Here is a 24,362-nt window from a genome sequence, read left to right on the forward strand (position 1 = left end):
TATTTCTTCATAAGTTCATAAAGCTGTGTTTACATCCTTTAGGGCAAAATAAACTGACTAAAAGTAAGTTGTTATTAATTACACTAAGTGGAAAAAATATAGACAACATAAAGGTCTTGTAACCCTGGGTGGAGCACTAAAAATTATTTGGCTTAGCCTATAAACTAGCACTTCCGTGTTAGAAGGTCAGATGTGTGTTTTAGGTCTGGAAACTGACAGTCTTTTAGATCAGAATTGAGCAAATGTTTCTTTCTCTATTTGTTATAATAAAGGGAGGATACTCTGCCTCTAAGTTTTTGACCATCAGGGCTGAGTCAGAGGTCTGTTCTCAGTGTGAAAAAGAACAATGTTTTAATTCACATTACCTACAGAGATCACATAAATTTGCAAGTACTTCAAGACTAGTGGTTTATTCAGAAGAAGAATCTTTAAATCCCAGATGAGGTTTAAACATTGGCATAGTATATCTAAAACAGCAACTTTACAAAGTATTTTTCCCATGAACAGATAATAAAAGTACAATACTCAAAAATATAATGTGGTCCATTCCTATCACACTGGATGAAGAGGAAAAAGGGGAAGAAGAGGAACAAGAATAATCTTTTCCTAAGATTTTATAAAACATGATCATGGAAAAGGTTAGGTATTTAACACAAATCTTGTTATTTGATCTTTTGCATTATTACAATGGTGTCTTTGTAAAGACATAACTAAAAGAACGTAGCTACTTTGGTACAATATTCTACGCAGATGTGCTGCACTACATGTGAAAGTGTTTTCCATTGTGAAAGTAATTTATTATTCTACAGAATACCCAGGCTGATATACACCAGTATAATGAGCCTGTACCAAAGACTGGACAAGTTGATAGACTCACAGAAATATTGTTTGGAAGGGACTTCTGGGTGGACCATCCAGTCCAGCCTCCTGCAGGAATGTAGCTGTCAAATCAGCTGTGGCTGTTTGACTAAGTGTTGAAAATCTCTTAAGGATGGAAATCTCACTACTTTGCCTGCTGAGTAAAGGTTTTCCAGAATGTCTAAACTGATACCAATTTTTTCTACTCTAGGTGAAGCCTGAGGGACCACCCTTCCACTTAAGCCAGCATGCAAGGTGTACTCACAGCTTGGCCCAACACCTGCAGGAAATTTTCACTTTCACAGGGTGAGAGTTTCACCATGAGCAGGCAAATTTCCTCTTATTAATGAGAAACAGGGACAAAGAGAGAAGATGAGACTTACTAGCTTCTTTGTTACTTTCTATGATGAGATTTTTTACACCACAAAAGAACACTGTTCAATTTCTGTTCCTCAAACTGCATAATGTTTTCACAGCTTTTTGTCAAGCAGTATCTCTCCATCCTGTGTATTGTTTTAACGATCAAGGTGTCCATGATTTAAAGGTGAACTTACAGTAAATGCTGACTGCTTCACTGCAAAAAAAAAGTCTTTCTTTCACTTTTACTATGCAATTGGTAGAAACATTGCATGTTCTTGGCAAGAAAAATAGCTAGAAACCTCAGGAATGCATGATTTCTAATTTCAACAGAGTGGTAGTTGATTATAAGTATTAGCATAGCTTAACTTTATCCACTATCCAAACTTAATATTATCTTTTGTTTAATACACTGATAGGAAAGAAAAAAGAAAAAGAAAAAGAAAAAGAAAAAGAAAAAGAAAAAGAAAAAGAAAAAGAAAAAGAAAGAAAAAGAAAAAGAAAAAAGCACTCTCCTCTGTATGACTCTATTGTTTTCATTCTCTGAGGCCAAAGTCAGTGTTGACATAAGCAGGCTCAAGTCCACTGAAGTGAATGAAGTAAAACCTCATTTGCCAGCAATGAAACTCAGCCTCTGGAGCAATGCTAATTATGGTTTGTTTGTATCAATTAATCAACACAAGGTTAGCTTTCAATCAGCGCATGAAAAAAAAATAAATAATAATAATAATAATAATTAACTGAAAAACAATGCAAATTCCTTCAAGTTCCCATGAAGTAGAATATTTCTGTAACCACACAGAACAAGAGCAGGAAGAACTAACCAAAGTAGCTCTGAATATGCAATCCCCTGACTACAACCATATCATTAGGACTCAGCTCAGGGATTATATAGCCATACTTCCAAGCTGCTGTGCTTCTTAGAGCCAAACTGGTGTCTTATGTGGCATCACGCTGTTCCCTATGGACATACTAACTCATTTAGTGCAAGCTGACAGGTCTCAATCATGGTGCTCTGTTGTGTAGCATAGATATGTTCAAAATATTAGGTGCTCTAAAGGAGTGAAATTTCACCCAGTAAAATTAGGGCTACTTTTTTAAAGGATGGAAGAAATATTCTAGGTTTCAGAAGTTGTTCAAAATGCATTAGCAAACAGGATGCAAAACCCTACCAGATATACTGAAGAAACTATAGATACTGAAAAGAAAGTACATCAGAAATTTCACAGTGATGCCCATCATTCACTCTGTCTAGCTGCTAAGTGAAATAAAGACTTTGTGTCTTTGACTAAATGCACTGCTCAGAACATAAGATACTTTTTTACTGAGAATGACAAATCAATAGTTGACAATGACAAATTAATAAGTTCCTTGAAAATTTTTCTCATGTATCACACAATTATGGTGTAGAGAATTCAGAACAGTGAAGAAAATTATTTCTCACCTGTACAGAAAACAGTGAATATCGAATTGGTCTAATAAATTAAACTTTTATTTTGTTCTGTCTGTATTATAAGTGTTTTACAAGAACTTTACTAACACAGGATGGTTAGTATTTCTGGGTTTTATTTTATTCAAGCATTGAGCTTTGAAGGAGCCAAGTTCAAGCACCTCACTGAAGTAAGGCATAGTTTGAACACCACACTAGTTAGTAGAAAGGTAAAAAAATGAATTTGGATGGTAAAAAGTATTTCATTTCAGAAAAGACATTTCCCATGAGCCAATGAGACAGTGCTAGGAGAGTTCTGGATTTTGAAGGAAAAGTTGAAAACAAAACTGATCATTAGGTAACAGGAAAGTACTGAACAGACAGGTCTCTCAACTCCCGCTCAAGAAAGAACATAAGATCATGTGGGGTTTAGAGAGTATTACATAGAATTGCTCTCTCCGTGAGTGTCTTATGCTTTTGATAAGATAGCTTTGGTGCTTGTACAGTAAGTGCTAATGAAAGGCTTTCTTTTAAGCATTCTGTAGATGGATATGTGGCAGAGATGTAATGCATGATGTATTTGAATGCAATTATAATCTAAATTCCAGCCTCCCTTTAAAGTAAAGCAATCTGCATTACAAATAAGGAAGAAATATTATAGGCTAAGTCTGGAAATAACTTACAGAGCAAAGATGAACAGTCAAAGCTCAATAGAGTTGCCTAAAAAAAAGATATCCCAGGGAATTCAGAATATCCACGTGGGACTGTCAGATGGCACATAGCACCCATCTGCAAACTGAAGCTAAGAAAGATGCCCTAGAGTTTCTCAAATGGCCTAAGACACCTATGAATTGGATTCCCATTGTGTCTGTGCTCCTGCTCTGTAAATAACTCTGAACTCCTGTTTTGAATAACCCTGTGTACAGTTTACCTGTCTCCTTTACCTGTATAGGGAAGGAACTGAAGAAAGGGGTCTCTGAGCTTTAGGTATTCTAAATTAGTGTGAATACTGCTTGCTCTCCTATTCACTCCCAATTTGCAACTACAGCATCCTCAAAGACACAGAAAGACTAGTTCAAATGAGCACAGTGAAATATAACCTAAATGACCAGTCAGGGAACAGGGCCAGAGATGACAACTTCTTTGCCACCAAGTCAGCTATGGAAAAAAATTAAAAGGAAGAGGATATCACATTTCCTGGAGGATGAAAAAGACAGAGAGAGAGAGAGAGAGAGAGAGACAGTCAGGGACAGAAAAGGAAGGAAGGAAGGAAGGAAGGAAGGAAGGAAGGAAGGAAGGAAGGAAGGAAGGAAGGAAGGAAGGAAGGAAGGAAGGAAGGAAGGAAGGAAGGAAGGAAGGAAGGAAGGAAGGAAGGAAGGAAGGAAGGAAGGAAGGAAGGAAAAGAAAGAAGGAAAGAAGGAAAGAAGGAAAGAAGGAAAGAAGGAAAGAAGGAAAGAAGGAAAGAAGGAAAGAAGGAAAGAAGGAAAGAAAAGAAAGAAAGAAAGAAAGAAAGAAAGAAAGAAAGAAAGAAAGAAAGAAAGAAAGAAAGAAAGAAAGAAAGAAAGAAAGAAAGAAAGAAAGAAAGAAAGAAAGAAAGAAAGAAAGGAAGAAAGTATTCTTGTGCAGACTAAATTAGATTTCCTGAAGTGATGTGAGCCATTGGTTTACTTTTATTAAATCTAAAAATATTCTGTTAAGGGATGGACTCTGTGAGCTACTACTAAAACTGCTGAAGTATCTACTTTAAAATCTGAGATAATATATTTCTAAACAAAATGTAGGATATTGTCATAAACGTTAATCAGCATCCAGTAAATGCTGGAGCAGTATAATGCAACTGGTTTTGCTGAGCAAACAGAATATTCAGACAGAAATTGCTGCATTACTTAGGAAGAGTGGGGGACATTAGACAAGTAAACAGAATGAGTGATAAAGGATCTTAAGTGAAAGTCACCAAACAGAAGAATGATGGAGAAAGAGAGTTCATCATTTAGCAATTTGAAGGCTTTTTAGTGGTACTGGATCACCAAAGGACATCTGTGTAACATTTTCATCAGTCTGACAAGAGAGCCAACATCAACATTTGTCCGCAGGAACCAAACTAAATATTTAAAGGTGAACTGCTAAGCTAAAATGAAAATTGAGTTAATCATGGAAATATGTACTAAATGGCCCTACTAACCAGGTTGCTGGAGACAATTCATCACAGAAATAATTTGATACTCCTATTTATCAAGTGGTTTTTTTTTTCCTTTTTCTTTTTTTTTGAAATTTCCCATAGATTTGGTGCTTTACAAAATATAATAAAGGAAATTTTCTGTGAGGACAGAAAAACTTTTTTGTTACCGTAGATATTTGCTGTCAAAGAATAACATAGTGTGTGATCTTTAGCGAATTAGAAAAGCCAGAGGATACCCTCAGACAAAAATATGAGGTCAGTAAAGTTATTGTAGCTAGCTTAATTTGACTTCAGTGTGTAGAAGAGCCTATTAGATAGGCACATATACCTTTACAGTCACTCCTTGCTTTGCCTCTTTGGAATTTGAATTAGAAAAAAAAAAAATTGCTACAACTTCACTGAGGTAGATTTTAATAAAGAATTTAAGAAAAATCAAGAGTTCTTTCAGCACTTATGTGATTGCTAAGTTTCTTTTGATGTGGTATTGTAAAAGGGCTGAGCAATAGGAACAAATAAATTAATTTTTCCAGATAATTATGAGGAAAAATGGAAAAATATTTGTTAAAGGTATCAAAGTGTTTTCAGAATGAGATTTCATATTCTGTTAAAAATGTCCCTGGATTCTGATTCTTGGATTTTATTGGCACTTTTTCAACTTATATTATTCTTATAGCCATTAAGTTCCCTACAATTTTCCTTTATTCCAACAGCAGTATCCAACCTGTGGCACACATACTGACTGCCACATAGTAAGCAAACAGTCCAGCTCATATTCCATCTTCTGCTCCCTTCAGAAGAATGGAAACATGCAGAAATAGAGACAGACTGCGTACACTGATTCATAAACTTTGGAGTCAGAGAAAGCACAGGGCCATTCCAAAGCAGGACACTTATTTCAAAGCCCAGAGAAACCAGTGGGAGTTTGGCCACTGAATTCAACAAGATTTGGATCATAAATATGCAGACAGGGAGACTTTGCCTGTACAGTCAGCTGCAGGAAATTGAGAAGTAACGTCAGCATGTGAGGGTGGTTTCCCATAGCAGACTGTGATTTGAGAGCCATGTGGCAGCAGTGCAGGGGCATCAAGCGTAGGTTAGCCTACCCTGCCTTGGGAGTTAGTGCATCAAGCACTGTACAATGTTGATGCAGCTCTGCAAGTTGTAGATCAGCTTCTCATCTCTCATGCCTAAGCCCTGGTGAGAGTAGCTGTGTGGTACTCTGAATCTGGCACCAGAAGGGCTCCCTGTGCAGGATAGACAATTGAACCAGAGTTTGATTACATGCAGGAACCAGAGTCCTATTCACCCTTACTGGTGAGCCCATTCTGCTTGTGAGTTTCTTCCTAACCAACTGCAGCTTGAACAAACTTTGGTGCTTGTTTACACATGTAGGTTCTCTTTCCATGCAGTGCAAGAAAAGTATTAGAACACTTTTTTTACTTGAAAGCAAGTAGAGACTCCCTTGACATTAGCACAGGCCCTGAGGCAAGGTTTTGGCAAGTCAGCCTGACATTCAGTGAAAGTTAATCAGTATTTCTGTGAAAATGCTTAATCATTAACAAATAGTTAATAAGCAATGGTTAATCAGAGAAATTGCATGAAAAGACTGGAAACAGATTTTTTATATCTTATGGGAAAACAAAGCAGAAGGTGATGGCTTCATCTCAGATTTACTAATTATTTTTCATCTATTCATTATTTGGAATCTAGTATCAATTTGGAACTGATACTAGAAATGAGATTAGAAAGAAGTCTTTTGGGACTAAATAAAGGTTCACATAAGACATAAAATCTCACAAAGTATGTTTGTTATTAAAAAATCTGTAAAGTCCTATAAACATGTGCCTGTTCCAGAACTCAGAGAAACCGATGGGACCTCAGCCACTGATTTCAACAGGCATTGGAACAGATTCCGTGTTAGCTAAGCACACAGCTATCAGCATGGCACTGAGCCTGGGTTAACATACTCTGCCTCTCATCAGGACTCTTTGTTCCATGGCATGTCTCAAGCAAGTCTCACAGCTAGTCATTAATGAAGCATGCTTGAAAATATATGGATGGAGATTTTTAAGGATGGTTCAGACCATCATCACAAGAAATTTTAAAGAACTGGACAACATGACTCTTGCAGTGATGAGTGTAAAAAGGAGACAAAAAGTAAGAAATTATTTTACTGCAATCTGTAAAAAGAGAAAGTTGATAGTATCAGGCAAAGGAATAGTTTTTTTGTAGATAAAATGCCTTCCAACAGCTGGAAACTGGAGCAATACAACTCAGGCATGAAATTACATTGAGGATTACTAACTAAAGGAACAACACACTAAAAGTTGTAGTGGATTCTACATCACTGAATATGTGTTCATCATATTGGCCTGTTTAGTGAAATATATACTCAGACATCCAGGGAATTCCTATGGCTTTTGCTAAGTAGGAAGTTAAGTTAGTTCCAACATATTAATGTTCCAATTTGCAACTCCTAACAAAATATAGTATCATAAAAGACAGAATCATTCACAGTTATTCATATGCCTTTTCTTGCTCTCTGACCTGTCTGATTATACTTTAAATCAACCACCATGGAACTAAAGGGAATTCCACCCTAGATCCTCTCCAGTTTTTGGCTTGATCAATGGTATGAAAGAACGGAAACATAAGAGTACCAGCTGACAAACAGCTTGTTGACAAGGCTACATGTAACCAGAACAACAGAAGGATAGTCATCTAGGGAAAAGTTGACACCTGCTGTAGCAGAAATTAAGAGTTTACAGATGTTGTAGTTAGGGTAGTCAGCTTCTAATCCACACCATCGTAATTCAAGCCTCAAAAATTCTTAAAACAATTGTAATAAAGAAGAATCCAAGAAGTTAGGAAAGTGAAGCAAATTAAGGCAGAGCAGCTGTTTTAATTAATGTTTTGCTTAACCTGAGAACCATACCCATGCTCACTGAGATCATTAAAATAAGTCAAGTTTTGCACTGGTAATGGCATTTTATTTTGCTCTTCTGTAGTATCACTGCTAGAAATAATCATTTGGAGGGAATAACTAGTAATGCCACAGCAAACTTTGGTCATTAAAAATAAACACCCCACACACACATGCACAAAAGCAAAAACAAATAAACAAAACGTTAATTATAAATTGCATTCCTGCCTATCACTAGAATCTGCAGTTTTATGGGCTCATCTTTATGTTGCTCTCACCAAACATTTTTTTTCCTGATGATCAATGAAGTTTAAACCACAAATGACCACTTCCACTTACTGGAGACTACTCTGCCTAGTTTTACGAAATCTAGGTTATGAAGAATGAAAAAAAAACATGTATGAGGATATTCATGTGCACATCTAATGGTATGCGAGAGTCAGGGAGCGCACAGTGAATCACAGCTAGTTCCATGGATAACTTTCATGCTCAACATAGCGGATGGGGTTAAGATTTTATTCTCTAAAACCTTCAAGTTCTATTGGATTATATAATAATATAAATGTATTATTTGTTTTTAACTAGTATACATAAATATGTTGCTGTCAAACAGGTGAAAAGGGCACTCAACTAGTGGTCTGTGAGTGCTTACATCTAAGCACCATGTTGTGTTGACAAATAGTTGTTATGTCAACACAGACACTGAGTGGAACTGGTAGGCAAATACCTTCTGCTGTGTGTTTTAACACACATCAACAACATGATGGGTAAAAATGCAATACGGAATAAGCATTAGAAGGTGGTTGGGAAAAAAAAAATATTTTTGAACGCTTTTTCCATTCTTTGACAGCTAGAAAATCCCTTACCCAATTTGAGGAAGAAAACAACTTTCTCAAAGCTGGAAAGTTCTAATATTTTGGAACTCTGTTTTGTTTATGTTTGAGAAAGTTGTGGAACAGCAACAGGCAATGAAAGCATACATTGGCACAATTAAGTCTGGTAACTCAAGAAGCCAGATATTGTTTTCACTTCTACACACATATTACTTGAAATTTGCCAACCCACTTGAATAGGCTATTTTGGAAACCTGTGGTGACAACATGTGGATAAAGTTCTGTTCTGCTACTTACCAAATAAAGGAATCTTTGGCTGGAAAAATAATGATTTGTGAATTGAAATGAAAGGAGGCAAGATGATCCTCTGGAGAAATGTTCAAGAAGAGAAAGAGTACTTATAGAAATGTTTTTCAGTATACACTTTCTCCAAAATAAAGTGTAGCTACTTTACAAGAGATAGTATCCTCATGTGTTAGCATCACTAAGAGTGTTTTAAAAATAATAAGTAAATAAATGTACAGGGTCTTCTGTGATCTTCCCTGTATACACTGCTGTTTCAAATGCCCCTCTCTTTCTGGAAAAAAAATAGATTCTAGAAAAGAGTTCTACGCTGAACAGAAAATGAGAATAAATCTCTCTTGTTTGAAGGGGCTTTATAAAGAAAGCAGACTGTACCAGGAGAGGGAATGACCTGTTATGAAATTAAATGGCAGTAAACTACCTTCAAGACAGTTTGCAAATCAATAGGTTCTTTTTGTTTGTTTGTTTGTTTTTCTGAGATAGCTTTTCTTTACAAAGCACCTTCATGAGAGAACGAGATGACATTCAGGCAAGCTCTAAATGAATATGGCAGCCTGTTGACAGGAAAGGGACTCTTTGAGGCCCAAGGGCCTTGCCCCATCATGCCCTGGTGAAGAGGCCCTGCGTGAGCAGTGGGCCAGGCCCCATCATGTTTTAAGGACCCAAGGCACCAGGATCAGGCAGAGGCCCTGCAAGGGCAGAGGGACAGTGACGCAGTAGTGCTGAGCAACATTGGCTCTTTTTCAGCACAGTAATAAGTATGTTTTAAGCATAAACAGTTTGGAAAAATGGACTCTAAGAGCAACACATGATACTCATTCATCACGATAGGTTCACTTTTACACCGGTGCATCTGGACCTCAGAGGAGAACAGAAAAAATGACTTAAGAAATTTCTTTATAAAAGAACTATCTAAAGCTAGTGATATTGGATGTGCTCAGGAGCTCCTCCATGTTAGGACCTGCAGTGCTGCTGGAGGGTCCAGGTGTTGCGGCAGGAGTCCCCTGCAGGAAGGCATTAGTGCTGTGGGTGGCTATGGACCTGTCCTCCTGCCGTCCAGCACTGGAGACATCCTGGTGACTCGGTTGCCTCCAGGCCTTCTCTTTGCACTGGTGCATGATAGTGTTGACAAGTCCATAGACATCCATTACTGTGCTGTCCTCCAGCCAGGCCACAGCTGCTGGATCTGAGCCTCCCTGTCCAGCCTGATAAAATCAAATAGCATGGTACAGTTGGAAGGGACATACAAAGATCATTGAGTCCAACTGCCTGACTACTTCAGGGCTCACTAAAAATTAAAACACATTATTGAGGGCATTATCCAAATGGCTCTTGGACACTGACAGCCATGGAGCATCAACCATTTCACTAGTAAGCCTGTTCCAGTGCTTGACCACCCTCACAGTAAAGAAATCTTTCCTAATACCTAGCCTGAACCTCCCCTGGTGCACCTTTGTGCCATTCCCATCGGTCCTGTCACTGGTTACCAGGGAGAAGGGAACAGCACCTCCCTCCGTTTCCCCTGCTCGGGAAGCTGTAGTGAGCAATGAGGGTTCGCCTCTTAGCGTTCTTTTCTCCAGACTAGAAAACCAAAGTGTCTTCAGCTTTTCCTCTGAGGGCATGCCTTCCAGAAATTTATTTGGCACAAAGTGTGCACAAAGAGCCTCTCCACTACCATTGCCTGCCACCACTGTGTCCTGTAGATGATTGCCAGATCTCACCACAGCAAGGGCAGCACAGGGTTGAGGATCTTCCAGTGCTGCCTGAAAAGTGCTGCCCAGACCTTGGTCAAGAATCCACCCATCATAGCCCTGGTCTTCAGCCCCACAGCCCCCCAGTCAGCTGGTAGAGAGGATGGAGGAAATGCTGTGGGACCATGGGGGTAAGGGAGCAGTGAGCAGTGCCGGCTTGGATGCTGGCAGGTGCTGGCACTGCAGCAGGGCAGACAACGCATTCCAGATAATCATCATCTACCCACACAGAAACCATTATGGTTGTCATACTCACCCTGGCAGCACTCTGGCTGGCACCAGTGTTGTGCTTCTGCATGACTGTTTGAGGCTACTGCAATGCCACTTCCCACTCCCCCTCCTACACTTTCATCTTCTGCTCAGTATCAGTGTTTCCCATCAGTCACCAAGGCCTCAGACATATCTTCCCAGAGCCCTGTCAAGTGCTTTTGTTCCAGTCCAAATTACCAACTGAACTTGCCTGAAAGCAGTTTCAAATGACCATTAGACATTTCCACCCCACTTTTTTTTTTTCTTCATTTTAAATGTCCACAGATATTATTACTGTTTGTATTTACAGTATTTCAGATATTACCTCATTTTCTAATCCTTAATTTGCTGCACGTATGCATTTCTTCCTGTCCTCCTTTTATACTATTCCTTTGACATTAATGCATGGGTTTTTCTTTTTTCCTGATTGAATTAACTCTAGTTGGTCTTAAGGTTATATGTTTCCTCTGATTCTACATCAGCAAACTAAATTTTTCACTAACTCATCATGCAGAGATGACATTTTGCATTATCCAAATTTTCTACTTCTTGCTTCAGGAGTGCATGGTCAGTCTTTCCCTCCTTCCTCCTTGTAAGCATCTGGTCTTTTTTTGAAACATCTCCTATTATCTCTTTGGCAATATCTTTCTTCTGAGTATGACCCGTTTTCACTGGAAATCACTCTTCCTACAACTCTCAAGTTTCCTGAACCTCAAGTCATGATTTGTGGAATTAAGCCCCTCACATCATAAGAAAAAATCAGGCTTGAGACCACCCGAGGACCTTGAACATAAAAACATCTATGAGATGGATAAGTAATCATCCGGATGGCAGCACCCAAAGACCTACAGTAAACAATCTGTATGGAAACCATTAATAAATATTGTCCCTCAAGGTTCCATACTGTGACTATTAGTATTTAATAACTTCATTACTAACATTGATAGTTTGAAGAAGACTTCAAACTATCATCAAGTTTGAAGAAGACTTCAAGATGAGTGGTGCAGTTGATATGCTAGAGGTAAGAGATACTATCTGGGGGATCTGGACTGGTTTGAGAAGTGATCCCATGTGAACTTCTGCAGCAGTACTATTTCTGGACATTTGCAGTGAAAACTACTCTGTAAAAAGCTAGAAAAGTCACTCTAAAATTCTTGAAAAAGCACTGGGATTCTTTGTATAGTCATGTTCAGACTGCTTGATTCTAATCACTGTGCATTATTTTATGCTTCTGCAGTCATTTATTGAAAGAGATACTTTTTTTTTTTTACTTTTTTTTTAAGGTGCATTTTAGGCAGTAGCTAGCATAGTAGATTACTGAATCTGCATTAGATTACTGAATCTGCATTGGATTTCTAGGTATTTTATTAAAGAACAGCCAAGCAAATATAAAAAATTTAATATTTTAACTTGCATGTGAGCTTGGAGTTTGACATGGCTCCAAAGATAAGTTTCAGGCTTTATCCGAGCTCTGAATTTGGCATTTTTTATATTGCTCTACACCAAGATAACAGCCCAACAGCCTGTCAGATAGATGGCTCAAACACTGGTCACATTACTCATGGACAAGCCTAAAAGCTGATAAGAATTAGAATTGAACATATTATCCCATTATGAAATATGTTTTCTTTTAACCCTGAATAGCAGGTTTCAGAGTCATTTCTACGTTATTTGAAGTCATCACGTGTATGCAGTGCCAGATAAAATTTTGGCACTTACAGTCATGCAAAAGATAACTTTGCCAAAAGATCAAAAAGGCATTTCATTGTATATTTGTAACAAAGAAACCATGTTCAGAAAGAAGTTAATGACCTTTCCTGATATATCTATACATAGATTCCTGATATATCTATACATATAGAGATGTGAACTGTACATGACCAATCTTAGAGCGTATGTGTAATCACCAAAGACTTTCAGTATTGGTCTAACTCTGCTTTCTGTAAAGTCATCTCAGGTCTTACACTTGGCTTTCCTGTAAGCAGAGATAGGCCAGCACCAACTGAGAAGTTTAGAACATCCCAGCTTACATATCAAATGCTAAACAATTCTGTAACAATGCTCTTGGGTTAAGGTGAAGGTGCTACCCCATACAGTCATTTTACTGTATGCAGGATCTGGAAATGCAGTGCAACGTATTTCTGTGACTGTTAAAACTATAACATCTGGAATGCCATCCTGGACATTTTCCAGGTGATTTCCATGAGGAACACTTTGTAAAAGTTGTTACCCTTCTAAGCAGAATATGTTCCCAGGCTTGCATAGGAGCAGAGATTGGATTATAAAGTGCTAAATGTTTTTTTTATAACTGCATAAGCAACAATACTGTATGGGTAACTATTCAAGGGAAATTATTTTTACAGACAATTTCAATGGACTTATTCCAGTCCTCAATAATATTCATATTTCTGGAATTCAGAAATGTAAGATAACTTCTCATCTCATCATGAAATCAGGATACTCAATCTAACACAAATGTCTTCGATCTTCCTATTTCCTCTCATATTCACATGATATTTTCAAAACCTAAGGCATGAACAAAATGGTGTGGGAGAGGGTATAGAGAAGTTGTGTTTGTAGCAATTTTAAAAAGCCAATGCTGGCCATTCTCACATGGCCTGGACAGCCATGTAATTCAAGCATTTATCAGAGCAGGCGGGTACATGGTTATGGGAGCAGGCAATAAAAGGGTCTTTTGGATACAGTAAGAGGTTAGAGACTGTTCCAAATGCTCAGAAGAAGGAACAGTGAGATGTCTCGTCTCATAACATAAATTCATTGTCTCATAAAATCATTAGGACTTTATGTCATTTATGTTCCTTGTTGGGAGTCTGTTGACTTCAAAACCTTGGTGAAGGCGTCCTGCCCTACAAACACACCACAGACACACTTCATGCTAGAGAAAGAATGTAATAAACATGACTAGTTTAATTAGATTAGAGGAGAGGAAGAGTAAGCAGTAAGGGAGTAAAAACAAGAAGATATTTGAAGGTTTTGGGCTGAGTGACTAGCACAGACATTAAAGTCAGTAAGAAAGTACAAATCTGAGACTTGTGTATGAGGAAATATTACTGGGAACAACAATAACAACAACAAAAGATGAGGAGACTAAGGAAAAATAAGTCATGACAATTTTGGCATAACTAGGTACCCATGAAAGAGTCTGAAAATGCTGCATGGTATGAAGTGCTAAAAAAAATCTGGATGCAGTCAGCAAAACATCTCAAAGAGACACAGATTTTGACAGCCTCACTACTACTATTCTCATTGCTATATGTCCTTTAAGAACAACATTTAGTTGATAATTTCAGAATCTCTCAGCACCAAAGACAAACCAACAGTCACAGCTGAGTTTTCCCCATGATTTGTGCCTCTAAAACTATCCACTCAGATAAGTCTTCTGGGTAATATACACTTTAAAAATAATTTTTCAGAAAATCACACTAATTCATGTGGCTCTACTCACACAATTGGTACATGAAGGGTGTGATAATAATAATACGAATTGGTGAAATAGTATTTTTCTTTTTGTGGGCTTTTAACACTGTATTGTTGTTTTAACTTATTTCTTGAACTGCAGTTATCAACTGGGTTTACACATTAGAGAGAATTGTTTTCCAGAATAATACTTCATGTTACACATTAATGAAATAATTGGATATAAAAGAATAGATATGTTTTTGGTTTTTTTTGTGTTTGTTTTTTTTTTTTTCAGGTAGAAAGGCCTTCTGAGTTTTAATTTGTTTTTCAGCAAAATGCTGTTAGACTATGATGTTACAATAAAACTAATGAACTTTTAAAATTGCAAATCTTACCCTGTCTAAAATGTATTTCTGATTGTGTAGATATTAAACTTAATGTTATTCAAGATTTTTTTTTTTTAATTTCCTGATCACAAAGCAAACAAGAGAGTTTTTAATTCTCTTAGTGTTATCTTATCTGTCCTAGCAACATCAAAACTATGCTGAATTTGTATGGATATATGATGTATTCTTTAAATGCCTCAGCTCAATACCATCAATTCTAAATTATATTTGACACTGCAATTGCAGAAGTTCAGTGACTTTGCAGTGTAAATAGTACCATTTAGACAGGAAACTACTTAATTGTTTCAGAAAATGACCATGAGTTCAATTTAGAGACTATTCAACCAAACTTTGTGTCTTTTCAATTTAAAGGGCTCAAATATGCAAGCCATTTCTGTGAGTCTTCTGGCAGTCTTCTGATTGGGGAAAGTTGAATACAATTACCCCATTTTGACAAATAATTTTTTTTTCTGTTGAAATAAGAAAACATTTTACTTTATAAAGTAGGATGGAGATCTAAAAACTCAATAAAATTCAAAAGATTTTGAATAAGAATAAAGAATTATATTTTCTTGTAAATAATCAACTATTATAGATAAACCACATCACTGAATGTTCAATCAGAAACATTTCAGACCACAGCCAGGACAGAAAAGTTTGTTCTGCCAGGAAACAAATACCCACAACCTCTTCTGAATTCATGTTACTGTACTCTATGTATGGGTAGGACATGTAGGCTTGAAGAATGACATATTAACCATGTTCGTTTCCTCCCATATCTATACAGCTAATGCAAATATGGGCATCTGAAATGTTCATCAGATTAATCCATTTGTGCACCAAGAAGATAAGGGAATTTATCTAAAAACTCTTTTCTGAAGCTTGAGTTCCCTGTTTTTAAAGACAATAGTCTTGTAGCCATAGTCACCTCTTACTTTAACATAACTTTGGGGTTGCTTGTTCTGAAAATGGCTATAACTTTCTCCCATGCTTGTACACTGAGGCTCACATGCTGTACCAGCCCATTCATCAGACAAAGTGAAAGAAATGGGATAAAGTTAAATAAATAAAATATTTCAATATTAGCCCTTCCAGTGTAAATCAGCTTGTGGACCTTCAGTGGGTCACATGAAAACCTCACGCTCACATTTAATTTGCCCATCCTGAAGTATTTTTCCTCCTAATGCCAAATACCATAATGCTCTCTGTCAGTGATTTGAAATTATTGTATAAGCTACATATCGGGTACACTATTGTTAATGAAATGCACACAAGATGATGAACAACTTCCTTTTCCTGCTGGAGCCCAGCTGCAACCAGGCCCTGTATCCTTGATGCTGTAAATCAGGCCTTTGTACTCCGGGAGGATTCAATCAGCTGCAGGTGTGGGCCCGCCAAGGCCCGCCTGGGATTAGGTAGCAGTATTTGATATGAGATCCCAAACAGCACCAGCAATCTACACACCACATGTGGCCAGTCTTTGGAGAAAGCAAAGGAAAAACGCTGATGAAATGTGGCACAGGACCATGGAATGCAATTTCAAACTTCCACATCTGCAGGAAAGAGAGAAAGAAAGTTCCTAATTTTACAATGATGATGTCATTGAGAATACATGATAGTGAAAATGATGTGCCAAGGCTTTCATAAATTTAACCACTTAGGATGCTGCTAACTGAAGGTTGAGATGTGTGTGTGATACTTCTTGTTGTAGGTTCATTAAAGTTCTGCAAAGCAATGTGGTGGTCTGCTGCTCTGTCACAGGGTGTTTGCTTGTGTGTTTGCATGTTTGTGATGTGAACTCAAAGACCTAGCACTGACCTGACACTTGTACTCTATGCAGATGCAAAACTGAACATTGCTAAAGCTCATTCACTAAACACTCTATGTTATTAAAGTGGGGTGATTTGATCAAACTTATTACAGCCTAAAATGGGAAAGCACTTGCCATCAACAAGTAACAATGAAAATGGTTGCTCAGTTCACTCTCTGAGGTTAAAAGTTGTGAAGAGCTTATTTTTAACATATATCCTTGATATCTGAGGGATAAAGAAATGTTAAAACAGGTCTGGTTTTGTTATTACCATAAAGATAAAATATATTGAAAAGAGCATGTCCTTGATTTTTTTTCTTTAAAAAAATCTGTTTTCCATTAGCTTATCTTGATAGCTGAAGTTAATCATTATTTTCAGCCATATATGATTTAGATATTATGTCATTAATTCATGTACAATCCATCTGAATAATGATTGTGGTTTTCTGCTTTACAAATTCATCTACTTCACTGAGAAACCAAGAGAGTCAAATTCCATGCAACATCTGGTTTCCATTTTATGTAATTGCTATTTTCAGAGTTATAATCATGTGTTATTGTAAGGACCACAGTGTCAATCATGTTGCTAATGGGGAAAATTCAATGCCTAAATACCTGAGAGAACAAGAAGCTGACTTAAACAGGTGCATTTAGACACTTGGTTTTAAGTATAATTCTGGTCTACTAATTTAAATAAATCATTTTAAGAATAAACTATATTCCTTCCATATCCTCTATTGAACCAAAGTTTATTACGAGCTTTCTACACTATGAGCCTAGTTTTGTTCCCACTGATACAAAAACAGCAGAACTGGATCCCATGCAAGTTCTACTACCAATATTCCAGGGCAGGTCTAAATCCAATTGACTTAGCTGACGTCAGTACACAAAGTTAAACCACTTTTACGAATATAAGTAGAGTGGAGAGCAATATAGTTCCTTTTAAAGAATATAAAGTTTGCATGTGGTTTATTTATCACATCAATAAAAAGGTGTAGAAAATAGATGTAGGACAAAACACAGCAATCCATGTTTTCAAGTAAACTTTTACAAAAATGCAGTGCATATATATCTCTGTGAGCTTAACTTTCATTTTGATAATATGTAGGGGAATACAAGGTATTCATCATCATTCAGGGTAGTTCCAGCCCAAGACACAGGTCATGACAGAAAGAGCTCTCCAGTTAATACTTCTGTTTTCCGGTTCCTTTTTTAAAAAGGTAATTTTTTTTCATGCAAACTTTCAGGTAGAATATATAGTTTCTGGTTAGAAAGAAAATATGAAACTCATATACATCTGTCTAATATGTGTAATATTTTATCATGGACAATAATTCATGTATATATTTAGTATATATTTACATGTGTTTTATCTCTACATATCCAGGGACATTTTTTTTTTTGGGGGGGGGGGAGGATACATTTGTTTATATTTAAGTATTCACTGTATCAACCAGCAAGTGCTCACTCACTCATTACCTTTTGGAAGAAAAAGGTAAATATAATGTAGGTACATAAAATATTTCTAATCACTGCTTTTGAAAACAAGATAAGGAGAATAGTGACAAAACTTACAACTCTGGCAGCAAAGACCTTCTGTTCAAATGGTGCTTAACAAGAGGAGTAAAAGTTTTTTGTTTGTTTGTTTGTTTTTCTGGGTTGTTTTGTTTTTGTTTTGTAAGAAAAGAAAGTTGCTCTCTTTTGTCCTAGTGAATACCATTTTGAAAACGTATCAGTTTAAACCAATTAGATGGGGCAAAACAAAGCAAAAACTAAAAAACACACCAAGTTTCTGGGTTCCTTCTCTGCAGGATGATGTCTCTAGGCCTGGAGACATTTATACACACATACACTCCTGTCATTGATACCTTTTGAACACACTCCTATTTATTTCATCCCAGCTCTCCTCCTTAAAACCTTCAGGTACACAGTGGTATAAGTATACAATCCAAGAGTGGCTTCTGTTTAAGGTAAGAGAATTGAGACTGGGAATGTTTTTCTGACCTCACCCTGAAAGCTAATCTCTGCTGGTTCCTCTGGTGAGCTTTTGAAGCTCAGGCTGAGATGAGCTGCCAAGCTGGAAGCTGTACCTGTTATTGCCAAGCCACAGTGGGCACACCCCAACTCTGTTTTCCCAGGTCTTTAGCATTAAATTCTCTGCAGTCACATCCACACAAGTAGTTTTGCATGTATGTGCAGCCTCAGCTCTGCAGGGTGTGGTTGGATCCTTTTCTAGCTTGGATAACGCCTCTGTGCACTGTGAGGAAAGAGCTGCATTTACCCATCTGGTAATTTTATAGCGACATTAATGGACGGAGAGTAAATTTATGTATTAGCTTGTAGGCACATATCAGTCAGCCACGATTATTTACCAGGATGCCTAAGTTGATTAAAGAAGATAAATAAGACTATGATACTGGATACTATGATACCCAGGAAGCCCTGAGCTGTCATGCCATCCAAATTGTAAGAAAACAGTCCATTCCTACTAGAAACATGCAAGTAAAGGTGATTCACATTTTCACCTTCCCAAGGAAACAACTGACTGAGGTGAAGGTTCATCTGTGCTACCTGTAAGGAGTGTGAAAACATGGAAACAGACACTGTGGATTAAGCCAGAATGTGGTGGAGTGCATTGCAATGTATTCCAGAGTATTTTCCCATCTGAGTTAATATGACAAGGTAGCAAATACAAAAATGCATTGTTACACAGGTGAAATGTGGTAGGGGAATGACAGGTGCCTTGGCAGCACTGGGAACCCTCATTGTTTTCATAAGGGGTCCCTGATTTGAGGGTTTGTGTTGGTTTCTCTTTTTCTTTCCTAGATCAATTTTCAGCTCAGGATTAAATGCGAACATTAGTTTCCTCTTTTTAAAAATGACATATCAAGCCTGAAGAAACTCTGAAGACTTCAAAGATAACACCTCTGATGACAGAAGGTAAATCAAAAGAATTCCAGATTTATGATTGTTTTTAATCTTTTAGTTTTGAGAGGATGCAGCTCATGGTTTGTATTGCACAAGGTCAGCAGACATGTAGACATGCTCTGCATTGTGAGTCTCAATGCAAAGCACAAGACATATACTATACCAGAAGAAATTCCTTACTTCTTCAGGTTGTTGTAAGACTAATTGTAATGCTGAATTTGTGGGTACAAGTTTTGACATCTTATATTAGTAGTTCTGGTAATAAATGTTTGCAAAACGCTTCTCTAAAGTAAGCAAATTGGTAACATTCTTCACATGCAAATAAATGAGAATTTATTGGATTTTATTCTGATTTTTCTTTTCAAAAGTATTATATTCTTTGGTTAAAGCAATAAACAAGGGTAATTACCTATTATTCCTGAATTTACTTACTTTTGTCATGGAAATCAACTTTAGATTGACGTCTGAAATATCACCAACATGAATTTTGTCATCATTTATTAAAACAAAGGGAACAAAAATATATACACAAATAAACCTTCGAATCAAAATGTAGCAGAGAAAAAAATCTTAATGGAACTCATGACAGTGAAGCAAAACAAAACAAATTTGGCATTTTCCATCTCAGAGATGAAGATGAATGTATGATAATTTTCACAGAACTTCAGTTAATTAAGCCAACAGCAATAATCTCACTAACATCTTCTAGAAGTAAATTTTTTTCAAGACACATTACATATATTACTTATACAGGACTACTTTTATTTTTACAACATCAGGGTCAACATAAAGTTAAACAATAAACTGTAAGAGAATTTCTTATTTTAGTGAACATCTTTGTTTGTATTTTGAGTATGCAGTCATGTTGTTTCTCAGTTATTGGCAATGAACTGTCTGTCTCAGTCCATTTCTTGAGAGTTATTACTGTAGTATTGCACTATGAACTCAGTAGAGGAAGCCTAATTTTCATAAATAAGCATACAATCAACAAAGCTCCAGAACATTATTTTGTAATTGCCTTCAGTAGGTTTTACACTGCTGATTTTGGACTTCCTATCAGGTGATACTCAGAACACCCACATTTAGGTTTTAGGTTGGCTATATGGTTGGGCCACTTCTATTAAGGGTGTTCAAATTTGATATCATTGATAACAATGTGAATAGCCTAGACAGCCATGAGCTAGTGTAATCATTTATTTGATAGTTTCCTGATGTGGCCATCATTTTTAAGCATATTTGAATTAGGTGTCAATGGAGTATCCCTTATTTTCTTTTTTAAACTTTACCTGTCCTACTGCTAACTAGATGCCCTAAATACACTAGTAGTGAAAGACAATAAAACACACCAAAAATTATCTTGTGTTGTTAAATTAGATGAATGAACATAATTCTTAAAGATTCTGAGGCATCTGAACATTTATATTTGAGAATTTCAAGGTGAGTTTGAGTTCATAGAATCACAGAATCGCAGGGGTCCCAGATGCAGGCGCTCGCACGTGGCTTTGTTGAACCTCATTAGGCTCACACAGGCCCACTTCTCAGGCCTGTCCAGGCCCCTCTGGATGGCATCCCTTCCCTCCAGCGTGTCAACCACATCACACATCTTGGTGTCATCTGCAGACTTTCTGGGGGTGTACTCAGTCCCACTGTCCATGTCACCAAAAAAGATGTCAAACAGTGCCAGTCCCAATAACAGCTCCTGAGGAACACCACTCAGTGCTGGTCTCCACTTGGACACTGAGCAGCTGACCACAACTCTTTGAGTATAACTGTCCACCCAACTCCTTACCCACCAAGTGGTCCATCCATCAATTGGGGCATTATGTTTAGGCTACTGAAACCCACTATGAGTAGTAGCCAGTGTAGTCAGAGAGGCCCAGGCTCAGGTGATTGTAGCACTCATTAAGGTAACTTGGTCTGAAAGCTGAAATCCACCAACGTCTCATCTGTAATCATAGTAAAAAAGCTTTTCCCTGTAGAAACTAAGCAGATATAGCCACAGATTATCCTGTGTCAAAAAGAGGTTGACCTCAATGTCCAGACTTAAGCTTAACATCCTCATTGACATGAAGAGGACTTTTCATAAGACTTCACATTAAGTCTTTTTATGTTTACCTTACTCAGAAGACTAATATTAAAGTGGACGTTCTCGGTGCAACTCAGCTGCCTTAATAGAAACAATGAACACCATCTGACAAATCCTCTGAAACATCCACACGAGGCTGGCAGCTCTGACAAAGAACCTTGTGGATCAGCAGTAGGGGACTGGGCAGGATCCTGTACTGAGTTTGAAAGATACAAGATAACATTAGTGGGCAATGAAATCAAACCTCCTATGACCAAGCCCCAGCTATGAAGGTGTACATTTGTTCCAGGCACAGCATGATTTCTGTCCTTAACACTCTAATGATCACAAATCACAGAATTTGGAAAAGACCTCTGGAGATCATTTAGTCCAACCCCCTTGCTCAAGGAGGGTCCTCTAGAGCACAGTAGCCAGAATTGTGTCCGAGCAGCTATTGAATATCTCCAGAGTAGAGATTTCACAACTTCCTTCATCAATCTGTTCTAGTACTCAGTCACCTTCACAGTAAAGAAGTTCTTCTTCATGTTCAGCTAGAATTTCCTATGTTACTGTTTGCGCCCATTGCCTCTCATCTTATCATTTGACACCACTGAGCCCCATCCTGATGATGCCCAAGAAAGATTTTTTTAATTTGCATGGAGAAGGAGACATCATGGTAAACAAAACAGTAAATGAAAACAGATGAAATTATTTAGGAGAAAAATATACTTTAAATAGTAAAATCATATTCCTAACATCAAGGTCTACCTGCCAGTTTCCCAAGGGAACTCATAGTAAAACCATTGATCAACCATTTAAAACAAGGCAAAACAAAACTTTTAAGAACAAATATTTCTGTAGGGAATGATTCTGTATGTGCAAGCAAATCAGCATGATGACCTCTTAGCTCTAGTCCATAGATATTTTCTTTGAGTGTGTGATACCAGGTAATGAATGTATAGATTCAGTGTAAAAATTAGCTAGCTTAAGAGGATTTAAAAAGTAAACATGTGGAACACAATTTGAAATATTCATGTTTTCCTCTCATAGCAGGCCAATGTAAATATTATTCCACATGTTATCAAGTAATTCCAAAGCTAAGTGTACTCACCCCAAGAATGGTCATGATCAAAATCTAACAAAGTCGTTATGAAAGGGTTCAGTGTGTATAGATTAAAGGTAGCCGAAGGAAGACGTGACTCCATTCTAGCTCTTGGGGAGAGAACTGAGAGCCACTTGCTCTTGCTAGTTCAGTAAACCATTCCCACTGCTAGCCCAGTCTGAGCTCCAAGCAACCTGTATGTGAGACAAGGAACAACTTGCTTATGCCTTTGCCTCTCAGAAAGGCCTTATTCATTACGCTTAAGCAGAACTTGGAGAATGCACATGGGCACTGCTTTCTTTGTAGTGCACACTCAGAACAGTAGCTTTCATCCAGACTGAAGGACACAACTGTTTACAAAATGAAGAGTGGTAGGATCAAATACTGAGCAATGGTATGATTTTCATTCAGCCTTCAGGGCTTGTACTGTCCCCATGACTATTGCATTCAACTGTGCAGTGGCTCAGCTCCCAGAAAAGAGGAAAGCAATGAGTTCCCTTCACATATATAGCCAGCCTGCTTAATTGCTGTATATTGAGAAAACTCCTCAGAGAAGAGCAAATATCCTTTTGAATTCCTCCGACTAGGGAAGTCACTGAGTCCAAGTTTGCAGATAATAAAGTTAGGTTGTCTCTGCTTCACATTGAAGCAGGTGAAGATTCCTAGTCATCATTCAGGATTTAGGGACTGCAGTTTGAAAGAAGATGGTTCCTCCACATCTCTATCTTTTTGGCTAGCTTTAGACTGCTCCTACTGAATTGTCAGGAGTAAGGAATGCCTCAATGGAAGTCATTCCATTCAAAACATGAACACATGCCTCCGTATAAGAAAACTATGTATTTAGATTCCCCCCCTCTGTCCAGATATGTACATATCGACATTGTACTGCCAGAAATAGATGCCCAGAAAGGCAATTCGGAACCTGACCCAATGGGAAATAATAATGACATATCTATCACAAGCTAGTAATAACATCACAAAAGGGGAAAACAATATTTTGCTATTTACATTTAATTTTGGCTATACTTACAGATTTTCAGTGAATTAGCTTTCTTTAGATGCCATAGCTGGAAAATATTCCTGAGATATGAAAATGAAAATTTTTATTGTTCCTATGTATGTGTGCTACTCTACTTAAGTCAGCAGTTATATTCCCTTATCCCAATGACGAATTTCTTCCAAAACCTTAACTGTAAATAATTACCTCCTTATGGGCAGAACCCATTTCTTAGTTAAGCTACTTTAATCAGTTCATTGTTAAAAATATTCTCTAAGTTTTGCTTCACAATCTGTTTCTGGAACAACATTATTGGTAGTGAAAAATCTTTGCTACCGGTTACATTACTTTCATCAGCCCCATAAAAGGAAGAGAAGCTGCATCAGCAGGAATCATTTATGGAGGAAACTTCTGGATACACACACAGCTTCTGCAGGATGCTGAAAGCTCATATCTTTTAGTCAATCCAAGATTCAGAAGCAGGGGAGTATGTGACTTTAGCATTGCCAAATCTCGTAATTTGCATCCTGAGTCTTATGACAGTTTGCTGTTTCTTTTCCATTAAGCTTCAGCTCCTGGGGTCATATGATTAAGCAAGAATCTCAGCTTTCCTCCTATAAAATAAATAGATTCCAGTTTTGAGACTAGAACTGCAAGCTAGAAAAATGAACCAAAAGAAACTAGGAGTTTCCCAGTTTTATTAAGTCATGTGATTTTGGGGTAATTTTTTTACCATTAGGAGACCAGTACTCTGAATGCCAAGGGCTGGCAG

At 37.4% G+C, this 24,362-nt stretch overlaps 1 long non-coding RNA gene across 2 annotated transcripts in view; it reads right to left on the bottom strand.

Moving 5' to 3' along the window:
- Positions 1-13,493: 13,493 nt before the first annotated feature.
- LOC137854800 (uncharacterized) overlaps positions 13,494-24,362 on the bottom strand; it is a 36,728-nt gene continuing 25,859 nt past the window's right edge. Inside the window, exons 4-5 of one of the 2 annotated variants that reach the window (XR_011095401.1) lie at positions 21,542-21,708; positions 13,494-16,241 (exon numbers count right to left, since the gene is read on the bottom strand). This is a non-coding gene — a long non-coding RNA (uncharacterized lncRNA). Of the gene's footprint in view, positions 16,242-19,934; positions 21,409-21,541; positions 21,709-24,362 lie in introns of those variants that run through there. The other variant, XR_011095402.1, reaches the window with a different exon arrangement.

This window comes from Anas acuta, chromosome 3, assembly GCF_963932015.1.
Source record: "Anas acuta chromosome 3, bAnaAcu1.1, whole genome shotgun sequence".
Classification (NCBI taxonomy): domain Eukaryota; kingdom Metazoa; phylum Chordata; class Aves; order Anseriformes; family Anatidae; genus Anas; species Anas acuta.